General features: G+C 42.6%; 1 pseudogene; it reads right to left on the bottom strand.

Moving 5' to 3' along the window:
* Positions 1 to 1,312: 1,312 nt before the first annotated feature.
* LOC122470012 lies at positions 1,313 to 6,246 on the bottom strand (annotated as a pseudogene).
* Between the last annotated feature and the right edge of the window lie 11,008 nt (positions 6,247 to 17,254).

Genomic DNA, 17,254 nt, shown 5'->3' with positions numbered 1-17,254 from the left:
GCTACACTATCTGTCCCAGAGACTACTCCTGTCCCAGGTGTCTGCAGGTTGTTCCAGAAAACAGGTTGTTCCTCAAGAACACAGCCTGCATCCCAAGAGACCAGAGTCCTGGATGGCTTTGTTCAAGGACGTGTAATTGCAGCACAGTGGGAACAAGTTTCGGTCATCCAGGAAACCCTCCCGAGTTCAAAGAGAAGGCTTATACTGTGGGCTGAGGAAAGAATCTTACCAAAGTTCCCATGGCAATTTGGCTGCTGTCATGTCTCCAATATAGAAACACTCCCGCAGTGAACAGAAATTTCCAGATTTTTCTATTTCTGTTAAATTGGGTATCCAGAGATAGAAGCTAAAGGCATCTAGGAATTTTATAGTTTTATTAGCCATTACAGAACCTCACTACTGGCTCGTTCCTCCTAGTGCTGAGAAATAGTGGGGACTGTTGGTAATGGTGCTGATGAGAATGAGGCAATAATAAGTCACTTCTAGGACAAAGGTCACACACAGAGACGCATCTTTTCCATGGAGGCTCAGTGATGAGTGTGATACAGGACTCCTGTGACCCACAGCCTGTCTCTGCTTGTGGCTTTGCCCCAAGAACTCTGCTAATTGATAACAGGTTGCAACCTTTCATTTCCTTCTCACTCACCTTCTAGAAGCACCTTTGGCCTCTCCCTCACCTCGCTGATGCTCATTTGTTCTGATGACAGATCTCCCTTCCACTCTCAGGGGCTAGCCTGGCTCTGTTAGCTACAACTCCTCCATTTCCTGCCCAGATGCCCTTTCCTGAATAACCCCATTCATCCCACGCATGGGAGAAATTGGCTGATCTCTAAGCACTGATTAATGCAACTGCCAGTGCTGGTTTCTTTCCAACAAAGTAACCTATTTTCTTCCCAACAGACCAGCCCATGAGCTCTGAAGGGTGTGTGTGTGTGTGTACACGCATATGTGTGTGTGTGTTTTAACACAGCAACAGAAAGCCAAGAATTTCTCATCTAATTACCTGTTTGGTAACTACTTGTTTCAACTTCTTCCCTCTCTTCCTTTTTTTTCAAATTCCCCAAATCCATTTACTAATTCCCATTATGATGACAGCTGGCATCATTAATACTTTCGCAAAATCACTTAAAATTAGCCAAATATCTGAGATAGTTACATGTACAAAAGATACAAATTAAAACCATTTAAAATGTAATGCATACCATAATTTGTACTTGGCCTTATAAATAACTTCTGTATTTAGACATGATTATAAACTTAAAACCTTAGAAAAGCCGGACACCGTATACAATGAGTTATTTACATCGTAGAAAACAAAGGCAGTCTTCACTGCTACACATTTAGTGTCTCTGGTGGCTCGAGAAGAGAAACACCAGGATACTTTGAACTTCTGTTCTTTCCTCTTATGGACTGTTGTGCATGCTGTGGTCCTCTGAGGTAGATCTGGTGAAGGTCCACGAGACAGGGATGGAGACCTTCCAGGGTATATATCTTTAGTCTTTGGAACTAAAGTTTCAGGCCAGCTTTGTCTTGTGACTGTAGAGTGCTAAATGAAAGCCCCCTCCAGCAATCACTGATGGCAAATACTTTAGGTGTGGGTCAGCATCCATCAAAGTTAATTCTCCCAAAAACATCGCCAAACTTTCAACTTTGTGGTTTGCAGACTGCTGGTGCAGAAAGCATCAGGTAAGAAAAAGTCTTGGTGTAGCTAGGTCAAAAGCAAAGTACCTTCATAACTAGGTGCTCCGTCCTCAGGGCTGGTTTCTTGGTATAGGTATCACCTGTGATGTGCACAGACTCTATTTCTGGGGTGCATTTCTTCAAACTTGGAGGCTAACAGCACAGCAGCAGTACCACCGAGAGCTGAAATTTTCCTGCCAACGCCGAGCCGACATGGGTGAAAGGAACCCAGCAATGTAGTTTACAGCCAAATGCGGGGTCTCATTCTGTAGTTTACATTCTTCTCCTGCTTTGATGGACCAGTCCACAAGCATAGCCCTCCTACTGTTAGTGACGTCTGGCTGTTTCTTCATGTAGCCCACTTCAGGCTTACATTTAACCCCCACTTCCCTAAGGTATGTGTGAATGTCCTCACGGCTGCCTGTCACTTCAGGAACACCCACTGGCTTTTGTCTTCTAGTGCAACTTGCCCATAGTATGTGGTGACTCAGAACTACCATCCACTGGATAATGAAGGGGTACCAGCAGTTTTCTTGGCCCTGAGAAAGTAATAGCTGAGCTAAAAGCCAGGACATTTTCATGTTCTGTTTTGTTTCTAGATGGAGGTGGCCTCTTTTGTGTCTCTTCTTCTGCTTCATCCACGTGAATGGTAAGGGCAGGCTATTGACTGTTGGCTTTCCAGGGAGGAACAGGTACATGCTCATCATTTAGAGGAAGATCCTTAAGAGGTGCAACCCATCCTGTCTTGGGCTCTACGGTGGTGCTGGGAGGCGTGGGTTCCCAGCCCAGGCAGGAGGCTGCTGGGCGGGCTCCGCCTTCTCCAGGTTGATGTTCTCCTGATCCTCTTGAAGCCCCCAGCCACCCTCGAAGGCTGCAGGCCTGGGCGTGGAGCTACCCGATGTCACTGCTCCCGGGCGTGGCGAGGTCAACCTGCAGAGCCAGGTTGAATTTTTCCCTCTTACTGGGGTAAATTCAGGGTGTAATCAATTAAGAAAAAGTTATCTCATTTCTTTATCAAGAGAAAAGATAAATCTTATGGCCCAAACAGACTTGTGGGTGTAGTTAATTCCTGAAGAGATCCCAGCTTCTGAAAATATGGGAAAGTCCCTCTTTCCATTGGTGCACATGATGATGGGTCACAGTGATGGTCACAAACTCGGGAAGACTACAGACTGAGACGCAGATGCATCAAAATGCCGTGTACTACAAACCTCCATTGGTAGATCCGTATTTTGGTATATACCGATTTCCTAGCAATTTTCAGACACCGTGTTAGTTGCTGTTGAGAAATTTAAAAAATTGCCTCATTGTTATGACCTCACAATCTATGGTGGCCTCGCAATCTATGGTGGAGAAGAAAAACATCAACAAAGAGCTCCAGTTGATGGTAGAATGACATAAATGCCTTAAAAATACCAAATAAAAAGAGCTGGGACTTTACAGAGAGGGAAAGAGGCAATGAGCAAATGGGGAGACCAAGGATGATCTCGTGAAGGAAGTTGGGCTTTGCAAGACTTTGGGGTTGAATACAAATTAAACAGGCAGAGAGACCTCTGTACCTGCTTTATTTACTTTCACGGCATGAATCAGGAGGAGACATGATGTTGTACATCTGCTTGTGTCTCCCCACCCCAGTACAATGTGAGGTCCATGAAGACAGTCAATTCTGTTATCTACACTATCCCAGCACCAAAGCAGTGCCTGCCACTTAACAGGCACATGATGAATACTTGTGAATAAAGAAAGAAATGATTGAAGAGTCATAGCATTCCAGGTAGAAGAAATAATATAAGCAAAGGAAGATTGGAATAGAAAACTCATTTATTGGCCATCTGCTCAGTGTTAGGAATCATATGCTTTCAATATATTCTGCTAAAGTGAGAGCAGGCAAATTTTTTCTGCGAAGGGCCGGAGACTAAATATTACAGACTTTGAGGACCGTCCAGCCTCTGTTACAACTACTCTGTTCTGCCGTCACAGCCTGAAAACAGCCATAGATAACATGTGAAGAATAAGTATTGCTGTGTTCCAGTAAAACTTTACCAGAACAGGCATGGGGCTGAATTTGACCCACAGGCTATTGTTTACCGGTACCTAACCTTTATCAACCAAAGACAAAGAAATTATTGCACTATATATGATTGATTAGTTCATGCAAATGTGTAAGAAAGAGATATATTATCAATATTTGTATCATGAATTGATTACCGGGCTGCACATATTATAGACGCCAGGCTGGCCAAAGAAATAAAGTTTATACTCAGTCACATGAATTTTCCTATGTTGAAAACTTGTCTCAGTTCCCTCCAGAGAATTTTGAACAGTTACCAAATATGACGAGCAAATTTCTGAATGCGCGGCAGAAACACTGGAGCAAATGTCCCCAGGAGAACTTCCTTTCATGATGCAAATTCAAATTTTTACTTGAACTACCTAGATGACTCAGCACTTTTCTCATCAAGGGCAAATATATGTAGGATAAAATATTCAGCTCTTTTGTAGTGATTTCACATAGGAATCCCAGCAATTAGTATATACCATAATCACATTGAGATGAAGAGAACAGCAAAATAGTGCTCAGCAGGACTTATATAATAAGTCTTATGTAAGGATTTATAGTATAAGCAGGACTTCTAGCGCAACCCAGAATGTAGCTACGTCTCAGGAGACAGCCCGTTATTGACTCACACAAGTGAAAAGGAAAGTTCACACAGGCACAGCCTGGGTTGAAACAAGTAGGCAGAGAAATTCAGGCTGTCAAGAAGTGGAGGCCAAAGGAATTAGCTGAGGCATAAAGAGTCAGGCAAGTCTCAAAGGTGTGGGCTGCTCGGGGTCAAATCTAAAAACTTTGGCCAAGGCTGGAAGATTCAGACATCTAGATGCTGGCTCAGAGGAGTCAGAAAGGCAGCTGAAGGGAGGAGAGGGGTAACGCTGAGTACTACCCCTGTGGGGCACATACAAGAATATGTTTTCTAGTGAAGGATTACTAGACCTTCTAATTTGTACAGCTGTTCTGTCCATGAAACTTCCTTCATTTTATGGTCAGTGAATGTTGATGAGGAAGACTTTCAAAAGGCACAGATTCTCTGCCCAACTTCTGGTTAAACACATCAAATATATCAAGTGGAATCAAAGGTATATTTCCCATTACCTTTATCAGTCCCCATTTCTACACCTCTTATGAATAAGAGATGGATGTAAATAAAGAAACAAACAAGCAAATAAACAAATACATAGAAGTTATTCAGCAGACCCATCTCCCCATGTATCTGAGCATACAAATATATTTACCTTTCCCAGCCTTCCTGACAGTTCTACAACTGAACTCTCGTCAATGGTCTGGGAATAAGAACTAATGTAATGTTTCCTCCAATCCTGGACAATCAAAAATATTCAAACATAATCTTGCATCTTCTTTCCTCTTCTACCTGGCTGGAGCAGAAAAGGCTCCCAGGGCAGACTGAGATTCATGTGTATAACATGGCACAGATTCATGACTGACGAAACTGGGTTTCTGAGTCACTGCGTGGAGGAGAGCCAGCAATCCAGGAGAACCATCATTGTACTGTGACATTACTTTTAAGCCTCTGATACGGGGGGGGGGGGGGGGGGGGGGGCACATCTACTCCAGCAGTTAACATCACCTTAACTGATGTTCAATAGGAGAGCACACTTCGGTATTGGAAATTTTTGCAAATATTGCCTGACCTCACAGAGCCAGGGAGGGGAGTGGGAGATAGAGGGGTCCAGTTATAGAATGAGTAAGTCACAGGAATAAAAAAGGCACAGCATGAGGAATATAGCCAGTGATATTGTAACGGTGTTGTACGGGGAGAGATGGTAGCTAGGCTTGTGGTGAGCATAGCATAAGGTATAAACTTGTCGAGTCACTATGTTATACGCCTGAAACCACTGTAACATGGTGTGTGACCTATATTCAAAATTCGTATAAAAAATCAGTACAAAAAAAAGAAGAAATAAATGAAATTAGGTTAACATAACATTTTCCTCATTTAAGCAAAGTTCAATCATATCTCTGATGCGTATGGAAATAAATGAAGTAAAACACGACAGTCCTTGGGAACTGTGACAGGATTGGGAGATCTAGACTAATGTTGGTTCCTGGAGACCGTTGGAAAAATGATGAAAATAAGGAACTTCCAAAGACGGCCACACCGTGGAATGCCTCTGAGGACCATCGGCAGACACCACAGAACATTTGCCTTTTCCTCTTTTTTTTGTTTTGTCTTAAAGTTTTGTCATTTTTTTTTCTTTTTTCTCTATACTCTCTCAGCTATCGTAGTACTTCCTATCTAACTCATGAATATATAATGTCTTATTTATTTCACACATGTGACTCCTACCAAATTTGCAATTCCTCAGGGCAGATGTCGAGTCTTTAACATTTTTCCTTTTGTTCCTAAGAGGCCGAGAACTGAGTCTATCCCACTTCTCAATTCGAGATCCACAGTCAGCACTGATCTGTGACAAGGTGCTGGTCTGGTTTGTTTGTTGTTTTTCTCCTTTGTCCCTCACCACCAGTCTCCATGTGCCTTCCTCCGACATAGGCACTTGCTTTAGTCTATTTAATGCACATATATCTACTATCACTTAGACATGTGTTCCGCTTGGAAAACAGGTAGCACTGACTACGATGCATGTTATATCCGTAAATGGTATTTCACTATCTATCTTATTCTGTACCTTATACTCCTTTGTTTTGGAGATCTCTCTATGTTGCCATATGCAAATCTAGCTCATTTCTTCTGACTCATGCATAGTATTCTCCAGCATGATAATTGATTTTGAATCCGTCAGCATGTTGCAACAGTGAATATAATTTAAGAACATGATGAGAAAGTTCCTAGTTGGCCACCAATTGTCTGGATTAGTCTGGGATTTTATTAAATTTACCTCCTTGGTTAATGACCTGGAGTCAGAATTGGCAGTGTGCTCATTTCATTCGTAAACGATAATAGCTTTGGAGGTAAGAGAATGGCAGGATGATACCACACCACCCCTGCACACTCCCTGCCTGCTGTCTCTATCATAATGACCTCCGCCTTAATCTGATTGTCAATTTGTAAGGAATTACCCACAGTAGCTTCCTGTTTGGTACAGCTTCTAGAGAACCATGGCATTTTGGAGCAGTTTTTAGAAAGAGAGAAGCTACTCACTGAGGTTTTCATTTCTTGATTTAACGATCAAGAATACCATGTGTATCTCCCCTCTGCCCTTCACCCTAATCCCTCCCTCCTTCATTCAAGAGATCAGCAGTTATGATCTCCTGAAACATAAAGCCCTAGTTTGGTGTTTCTTAAGGTAAATAGTATAGAGTCACATGGGTCCCAGAATGCCTTAGGCATTTGCTAAAAATAAAGATTCCAGTCCTTCCTAGCTGAATCAGAGTCTCTGGGGGTACCTTCAGTAAGCGATCACAATGCACTTTAAGGCTTGAAACTCTCTGCCATAATCCTTGACTATCTAACTCAAAAATTAACAATAGTTAGTGTGCCCAGATAGTAATAGACTTTATGGTTATAGAACAGTGAAATGGAGGCTGCTTACCTGCCTTTACCTGCCAGGGCACCTGTTCTTGACATTTATAGCCAAAAGGGTCTACTTTGTCCAAGTTTTCATATAAACAATATCCAAAGAGGGTTATTTCACTTGGAATTTTATAAAGATGACAGAGTCACTCGAGATATTCTATGTAGAAAACCATATTCCATTTTGTGTACATGCTTATAGCTGAGTTTGGAACATACTGACTGAGTTTCCTAATTGAAAAGAAAAAAAAATGGTGACCACCTTCTAAAAAGACTACAGCTCATCCAGTCTGCGTTCTCGTCTCCTAGGACAGAGATGCTCTCTCTACTGCTAAAATCGTGTATACTCATCCTTTTGCATATTTTGCTAACATTTACTCAAGAAACTCCACCTATGTCTGAGTCCTCTCTTACTACACCTGGAGGGGTTGCAGGCAGAGATACTTCCTACTGAAAGTGTAACAGGGATGGGAGCCCTCATTGCCCAGAAGCTGAAGAGCCCTGCCACCAGCACTTCTCATGCGACATCCTTAAACACAACCCTAATGACAGTGAGGCTCACACCAGCTGGTGCGCATGAAGAAGGAGGGGCCTACACGCCTCCGCCTCCCGCTCTGAGGGGCAGCTTTGGTGGGAAGGCAGCAGTGTCACTGAAGCCTGGCCACAGGACCTCCAGGTCCAGGCCCCACGGAAAGCTCTGGCACCCAGGTGTGTACCAAGTCACAAAGCACAGCCTGAGCACCCGGCTGCCTCTGGCTGCCACAAAGTATCTGGGCACCAAGGACACAATGACTCACAGTTCAGTGAAGTCATTTTGAAATACTTTGCTGCACTTCCCTTCATCAAATCGAGGCCCAGACAGGCATTATTTTTTTGGATGACAGTCACTTCAAACAAAAGCTTATAATCACCGTTTCTGATTACCAACAAATTACTTGGAAATTATTAGAACGATGTGATGAGCAATTTGCACCTCATTTTAAGTCACTCAATAAGCAATATTATAATATGCTCATTTTATCCATGTATCACACATAACATATGTAATATATTACTTGCCGAATGTTAGATATGTTGAGTTTCAACTTTGGATGCACACATAAAAAAGTGGTGGAAAATTAGTATTTAATTTCTTTATGCTCAGTTTTATTTTATTTTATTTTTTTTAGATTTTTTTTTTCAACGTTTATTTATTTTTGAGACAGAGAGAGACAGAGCATGAACGGGGGAGGGGCAGAGAGAGAGGGAGACACAGAATCGGAAACAGGCTCCAGGCTCCGAGCCATCAGCCCAGAGCCTGACGCGGGGCTCGAACTCACGGATCGCGAGATCGTGACCTGGCTGAAGTCGGAGGCTTAACCGACTGCACCACCCAGGCGCCCCTATGCTCAGTTTTATAGAAGAGAAACCTGACTAGATTATACAGCCAAGCTCCTATGTAAAGATTCTTGGCCTGACCAATTAAATAAACTGGCTGGGCTTCTAACCACTTTTTCAGTCCAAAGGTAAAAAGAGTGGCACATCTCATTTCAGCTTGTAACTCTTAGGAAAGTGTCCTCAGGGCACCTGGTGGCTCAGTCAGTTAAGTATCTGACTCTTGATTTCAGCTCAGGTCATGATCTCATGGTTCATGAGTTTAAGCCCTGCATCGGGCTCTGTGCTGACAGCATGGAGCCTGCTTGGGATCCTCTCTCTCCTTCTCTCTGGCTCTCCCCTGCTCATGCTCGCTCTCCCTCTCTCTAAAATAAATAAGTTAACTTAATTTTTTTTAACACACAAAAAAGGAAAGTGTCTCTCCATTCATTAAGACCTCACATAGTCCTTAGTCTCTTGGCCATCCTCACAAATGTTTGAAGACACCCAAAGATTTATCTGAGATCCCAGTTACCAAGAGAATCTAGATGAACTGTCTTGACAACTAAGGGCTTCCACGGGCAGGCTCAAAGACTGCTCATCACTCAACAATCCATCAGCATACAGCTTCATTCTGTTCTAATTCAACTCTTCTACTCACAGGCTCCAAAAATGTGCTTCCATACCATATGCTGTGTTGCCTCTTTCCTTTGTCATCTCACATACCAATTTCTCTATCTGGTTCCAAACCAGATTACCTCCCCCATACCTTTCAGCTTCTCCAAATCCTGCCCATTCTTTGGGATCCAAAAAGTGTCCTGGCTGTGTATGTATGATCTTCCCTCGGGTCCAGTTTTCCACAATCATGGCTCCATCTGAGTTCTTAGAGCATGTGCCATATGCTCATTTCACATCTATCATTCACCATTGTGATGTCTCATATCTGTCCTGTGTATCTATTTCCCTCTTCCATTGCTCTTAACTTTCCAGATGCATTGTGCCTTCCATGACCATGTAGATGGTAAGCTCCTGAGAACGGGACTGTTCCTCATTATTTTTGGAGCCGACAGCAGCCCTGGGTTCAGGGCCCTGCACACAGAGGCAGCTCATCAAAATCCTCTTTATTTCTCTTGAAAGGCTTCCTGTGGCTTCAGGTGCTGTCTTTGTCAGGAGGCTTTCAGGTTTGAATGAGTTGCCTGTCTTTGCCATCCGAACCTTCACATAGTGCTTAGCCTTCTCTCCTGGCAAGTACCTTTCTTGTCATTCATGCCTTTTTTTAGTAGAAAGGATGTGAGCGACATCACTTAAAAATAAATTTAATATAGGCTTTTGGAGACAGGGAAAAATAGTTATTCTTGGTTAAAATACACTTTGAAAATGATTATCTAGGGGTCAAAGATTCTGGATTGTAAACTCTGCTAGATATAGTGAGCATTTTGAAGATGAAAGGTACTCCCCAAAGTGATACCTTTTAATTCATGATTCTTTTTTAGACTGGCTCTCATAGGCAAGATACAAACTGTAGCAAAGGCACCTTAACTTTAAAAACAGAAGTTTAGCAAATCAGTCTCAAGGATGTTCAGACTCACCGGTACAGTTCAGGGATTCATGACGGCTTTAATCTGGTTTAGGACACACATGTAGCTTTATCTGGAACACAAGTTTCTCATTCAAATGTCTCCTAATGCAAAGAGACTCAGAACAGAATAGTTGGGAAGCAGTGGTTTCTCTGTGTGACCCACTGAGGATTGATATAAGGGAAGGGAAGATGTGCTTCATTAAAAACTAGGTCCTTGGTGTGATTTTGCAGAACATTATACCTCTCCCAACTGCCACAGTAAGAAACTAGCACAAATCAACCAGTTTTTTCCATTCAGTTCTGTTTTCATCACCTCTGTAGTAAATAACTAATATTATCCCTTTCTCATGGGGCTCTTGAGTTAATCCCAGAAGAGATAAATATCATCAACAGCATCTGGGGAATTGGTTAATGCTTCACTTACTGAAGAACTCTGTTGTTTTTGAAATCACACTAGTTTGAGATACACTTTCCCTTGAATTACAGTGTGTTTCCTTGAAAGTTTATCTCTCAGGAAAACTCCCCCAATGCCAATGTAAACTCTCTTCCAAGCTCCAAATTAAATCACATCTTAGTGCAATTCAGATGTCATAAAAGTAGGTAAAACTAAAGCTGAGTGAATAAAGGACACAAGTTCTCCTTGGAGAGAAATACAATTTGATATATATTTTTAAGTCTGAGACTTCTGACACTCAGCTCTTATCATCTCTAAGATGTGCGGCCTAGAGATTTTCAAGAATTGAAAAAAGAAAAACCTTCAACAAATAAACAATAAAACACATTTTAAAGTCTTAACCAGTGACTTGAGGGTCTGTGGGTATAACACTATAATATGCTCACATGGCAAACCATTTACACTTAGTAGGTGAAAAATAACAGCCATTTTATTTGCTCATGATTCTATGGGGTCAACAGTTCGAACTGGGATTGGAGGGGTGGTTCTTCTATTGTTTTCGGGGTCACTCATGTACATGCAGGTGTCTGGAGGCTCAACCACAGCGGTTGGATCCATGTGGTTTCCCTTACATGTCCAAGGTTTGGTATGGCTGTCAGGGAGGGTCACCCAACCCTAACAAGCTGGACAGGGCTTCTTCCCAGGGCAGATGATTACTAAGGGGTGAGAACAGAAGCCTAGGTCCACACTTAGAACTTCACACCGTCCCTTCTGCTGCATTCTATCAATCGAAGCAGCCACAAGGCCAGTCCAAAGCCAAGGGTAGGGGAATAGTGCCCAGTCTTGACAGCAAAAACTACACGGGATCTGTTGCCCTTTTGAACCACCACATCATCTACTTTCCAAAACACAGAATGGAGAGGACTGAATATTCTGACCTTAGCAGAGCTGGGTTGCTGTTTGTTTGTTTTTTCTTTTCTTCACGGGAAAGGAACACTTATTTTGTGACAATATCACAAAGACCACCTCGATACCACCAGTATTGAAAAGACTCAAGGTTAAGGGATACCCAACATGGAATCAGAACACAAATAATGAAAATCCATTATTCATGAACTAAAAAGTCTAATAGCTATTAGATATATATACTATAAATATTCTTGCTTTTGTAAAATATTCATATCCAAGTCTCACCTCAGATATATAGAAGAAGGGCTCTTTGGATCAGTGATTCTTATTTTATTTTTTTGTATTTTTTATAATGGAAAGGTCAGGGCGCCTGGGTGGCTCAGTCCGTTGAGCGGCCGACTTCGGCTCAGGTCACGATCTCGCGGTCCGTGAGTACGAGCCCCGCGTCGGGCTCTGTGCTGACAGTTTGGAGCCTGGAGCCTGTTTTGGATTCTGTGTCTCCCTCTCTCTGACCCTCCCCCATTCATGCTCTGTCTCTCTCCGTCTCAAAAATAAACGTTAAAAATTTTTTTTTTAATATAATGGAAAGGTACCCCAAAGTAGAATAATATCATGAATTCCTATATTTTCATCACTCACCTCCAGTAGTTAACAGCATTTTGCCAATTTTCTTTTATCTTTCCGTCCTGCACACACTTTTTTCTTTACAGTATATTAAAGCAAGTTTCAAACAATACGGTATTTCACTTGATGTGTGTGTTCATTAAAGACTTCTCAGATGATTTACATGTGGGTGGCTAGGACAGAAACAGTCAGTGGTCACCATATCTTCCATGGGCTCCTCTACAATCTCAGTCTTTTTTACACTTTGGGTCTGGGCCATGTGTCTTGTTCTCATGAATAGCTATGGGAAGAAATACCTGGTGTCCTTCCAAGTTGAGGCATTAAGATCTAGGGACCTTCTCCATCAAAGCCCTCCTGCTTTGGTGAGCTGGGAATTCTGATACCCCAAGTGACATAGCTACAAGTGGAAGGAGGCTGCTATTTCAGAGCAGATTTGATGTGAGAAGTAAGCTTTTATTTTCTCAAACTACTAAAACAGGGGAGTTTCTCTTTTATCTCAGCCTATGCTGAAATAATAGAACACCTGGTTTATACAGCCATAAAAAAAGGAGGAGATGGTGCTATTTGCGACAACATCGTTGGACTTAGAGGTGTTACGCGGACTGAAATAAGTCAGACTGAGAAAGAGAAATATCGTATGATTCCACTCATCAGTGAAATCTAAAACAAACAAATACACAAATAAATAAATAAATAAGCAGAATCAGACCTGTAGATACAGAGCACAAGCTGATGGTTGCCAGCAGGGAGGGGGCGGAGGGTTGAGTGAAATGGGTGAAGGGGAGAGAAGGATACAGGCTTCCAGTTATGGACTGAATAAGTCATGGGATGAAAGGCACAGCATAAGAAATACAGTCACCGACGCTGTGATAGTGATGAAACACCACAGATGGCAGTTATACCTATGGTGAACATCCCATAATATATAAACTTGTCAAATCACTAAGCTGTACGCGTGAAACTAATGTAACATTGTGTGCCAACTAGACTCAAATAAAACACTGAAAAAAGAAAACTAAAAACTAAAAAACACCCAATTAGAAGGGAACACAGCTAGGAGCTACTGACTGACTATGTGATCAGAGGCAAATCAGCAAAACTCTTTAAGCCTCAGTTTCTTCATCCACAGAATGGGTAACAGTAACACCCATGCTCTCTCCGTACCTCAGAAGGTTATCGTGAGAGTGAAGTGGAAGAAGGATAACTGTTTGAAAAGCGACACGCTATTATAAAATGTGCCCGTTTGCTAGACTGTTGTTCAGGCTATCAGACCCGCTTCCCACCATCAACAGCTGAAGAACGTGACTATACACAATTTGCCACGCAGAAAAGTTTTTATTAGTTCATCTCCAACGTTACTATCTTTAAAATTACTGACTTTGGGGTTGCATGTATCGATAGTCACAATTTTAAAACCTCAACAGTAGGACAGATGGAAAAAGAATCACTTTTCACCGATTCATCCACTCTCTGCCGCTCTTTGTGGGATTCAGTGCTAGGTGCTTGGAGGGTGTGTGGGGTCACGACCCATAGATCAATGTTCCCAACTCCACCAACGTATTTCACAGGAACTGGTTCACATGACAGTAAGGTAGTGATATAGCCCATCATCCAAACCCACACATTTTTGAGAGTGAAAGAGAAATAGTAATAACTATGCCAGGATGACAGGTGAACCTAGGACCCTGGGAAGTATGGTCATCCTACGCTGTCATGGCAGAGCGAATAGGGAAGAGCAGTAGGAATGATTTCATCAAGTTTTCAGGAGGTGAACACTTGTACTGATTTTTTCTGTAAAGAAGAGGAGAGGAAGGAAGAAGGACAGGAGGAAGGAAGTGAAGAGAGGGCAGAAAAGAAAAGCTAGGAAGCTAGAAAGGGAAGGAAGGAAGGGAAGAAGAGAAAGAAAGAAAACCTACTGGTGCCCTAACCCACCCCTGTGATGAGATCAAACCGTGGGGAACAGCCGTATGGGCCCAAGTTGACGGGCCTTTGTGGGAAGCAAACCACACCCTTGAAGGTCAGGGGACTGCCACCATGGGGGAGTATGGTGGGCGGCCTGACCACCCTGGTGGGGCATGTCTGAGGAGCTGGGTTTGGAGAAGACAATTTAGCAGCCAGAACGGCAGCTTGCTGGAGGCCCTGCCAGCCAGGCCAAGAATTTTGGTTTGTTAATTCTTTAAGTTCAGCTTCTCAGAGTTACCGTGTCATTGGGAATGCACATTTGCAGTCCAGAGAATATAAGAAGCCATAGAAGAAACTAGGGGCATATTTCTAAGGGATCAAATCTTTTAAAGGAGCGCCTGAGTGGTTCGGTCAGTTAAGCATCTGACTCGATCTCAGTTCAGGTCATGATCTCACAGTTCATCAGTTCAAGTCCCATATCAGGCTCTGCACTGACAGTGCAAAGCCTGCTTGGGATTCTCTCTCTCCCTCTCTCTCTGCCACTCTCTCTCTCTCAAAATAAATAAACTTTTAAAAAATTAAAAAGTAATCTTTTAAAAGTGGTGGTGGGGTATAGGCAGATATTGAAAAACTTAACCAAAAATCATTTTAAGATGATTACACTAAACGATCAGAAGTGTGTTATGAAATTCAAATGCTTTATATCATTTAAAGACAAAAAACAAGGATTCACTTAAACATTTGTTTTGCAATTTTGCAGAATTTGTCTATTCAAGCATGATCCCCAGGCCACAGAAGTTTGTATTTACTCTTTTCTTCAGAGAGGAGACTTGTGGGGTGCGGGGAGGGAGGTTTGAAAGAGCCTCGTTTAAGCTGGAAGACATCAGCACAGAAACAAGACGGCAGGGGGTGTGACACAAATGCCACCTCACGGGTTACTGTGGCACAGGTGGGGTGGATGGAGTGCAGGACAAGTGACAGGTCAGGCCCACAAAAGGCAAGGCAAGGGTAAGCTTAGATCTTTTTCTTTTTGTTTTTTTTCGTTTGGCTTTTGTTTTCTGATTTTTGTATTGGGACAAGAAGGAATAATTTTATTTCTCATTCTATTTTAAGTTATCATTGTCTTTTTCAAATATCCTATTTCTTTTTGTGCTGATTTGTGCATTTTATACTTGTCTAGTAATTCGAACTTTGCATCTGGTCATGCAGTTACCCACATATGCTTTTATGATCTTTATCACTTCTACATCTGTGGTTGGATCGCCATTTTCCATATGATTTGGTTTATTTGTATCTTTTATTAGTCCTTCCAGGAAATTGGCTCCGATGGGGCCATGTGGCCAGAAGTTTGCGGCGCTCTGATTGGCTGGGTCTGAGTCACACACCCTGCCCCTGGAGCCAGGGGGATATTGTTCCCGAGACAGGGGGAGGGTGGTTTCCCAGGATACATTTAGGGTACGGCTATCTGAACAGAGTGAATGTGCGCTGGAAACAAAATACTCCTGTGTGTACTAATTTCCCACGTGGAGCCAATGCAGACAGATATGCCACAATGTAAACAAATTTGTGAAATGAGAATAGAAGGAGTAAGTACTTTTAGCAATCAAATCGTTATACAATGTAGTCAAGTTTTCATCTGCTAATATGAAACAAAGAAACATGACATCATTTTCTATCAGGAGAGATTATATACATTCTTCCACAGAGATCAAACTTCTAAAGTTAACCTAAGGGGCAAGCATTTCCCAGATGTTGTGTGTGGAGCTGAGTGACAGGGTCGGCAGGTGCCCTTTCCAGCTCTCATGCTGACAGTAGGAGCAGCCAGTGACCATGGTGAAAGAAACCAGACACAAAGACAGTTGAATCTGTACCTGGATCAGCCCAGAGCTAAGGGTGTTGCTGAGGTTCTGCTGAGTTCTTCACCTTCTTCATGCTTTGCCTGGCCTTTACAAGGACAAACTCCTCCAGCAGAATTTGTCTATTCAAGCGTGATCCCCAGGCCACAGAAGTCTGCATTTTTTTCAGAGAGGAGACTTGGCGGGGGAAGGTTTGAAAGAGCGTTGTTTAAGCTGGAGGACACCAGCACAGAAACAAGATGGCAGGGGTGTGACAAATATGCCACCTTATGGGTTACTCTGGCACAGGTGGGGTGGATGGAGTACAGGGCAAGTGACAGGTCAGGCCCACAAAAGGCAAGGCGAGGGACATGTGGCCTGGCTGAAGAGCTTAACTGGGCTGAGAGCTAGAGGGAGGCCCCAGGCTTCCCCTGTGCTACCCCGAAACCGGTCATTGTCACAGGTCTCAGCCACCCCATCACGTCTTCATACAAAGATACAAGAAAAGCACTAGACATAGGAGCATCCTCTTGCAGCCACAGCACAGCACCCAGGGTCTGGCATGTAAGAGATACCCCTTAAGTGTCTATGGAACAGGATGGGATGGAACAGAAGTGACAAAACTTACTGACTGAATGAATGAATAATCATGTGGGAAAGAGAATCCAGAGAAAAAGTACTGACCTGCTTTATGAGGAAGAACATGTAATTTTTTCAAGTTTATTTATTTTTTTCAGGGGGGTAGAGGGGCAGAAAGAGGGGGAGAGAGAGAATCCCAAGCAGGCTGCACACTCAGAGTAAAGTCCCACACAGGGCTTGAACCATGAACCGTGAGATCACAACCTGAGCCGAAACCAAGAGTCAGACCCTCAACCAACTGAGCCACCCAGGCACCCTGAGTAGCATGTAAATTAATTTGAAACGAAATGTGAGATGTATGCAATGATTACAACAGAGATTTGGTGTCGGGCAAACTAAAAAGCTCCTTACATTTATAAAGAGTTGGAAAGGTGTTTACCATATTTTCATGGAATAGACATTTCATGTTATGGATGTTTTATACAATTTACATGGACAATAGAAAAAGACAAGGAAGGTGTCTGAATTTTCCAATGAGATTAGTATTAGGTTGCTACATAAACCAGTAATTCAGCACAAGAGAATTCTACCTCCAGCCAAGATGAAGGTAAGGGGACTAGATTTACCCTCCCACCAGAAACAAAAAGAGGGATCCTTTTTCCATATGTCCTACTGTTGAGGTTTTAAAATTGTGACTATCGATACATGCAACCCCAAAGTCAGTAATTTTAAAGATAGTAACGTTGGAGATGAACTAATAAAAACTTTTCTGTGTGGCAAATTGTGTATAGTCATGTTCTTCAGCTATTGATGGTGGAAGCGGGTCTGATAGCCTGAACAACAGTCTAGC

The sequence above is a fragment of the Prionailurus bengalensis genome, chromosome D3 (genome assembly GCF_016509475.1).
Source record: "Prionailurus bengalensis isolate Pbe53 chromosome D3, Fcat_Pben_1.1_paternal_pri, whole genome shotgun sequence".
Lineage (NCBI taxonomy): Eukaryota > Metazoa > Chordata > Mammalia > Carnivora > Felidae > Prionailurus > Prionailurus bengalensis.
Note: the sequence above shows the minus strand (reverse complement) of the source record. Positions and strands in the feature narration are given on the sequence as shown.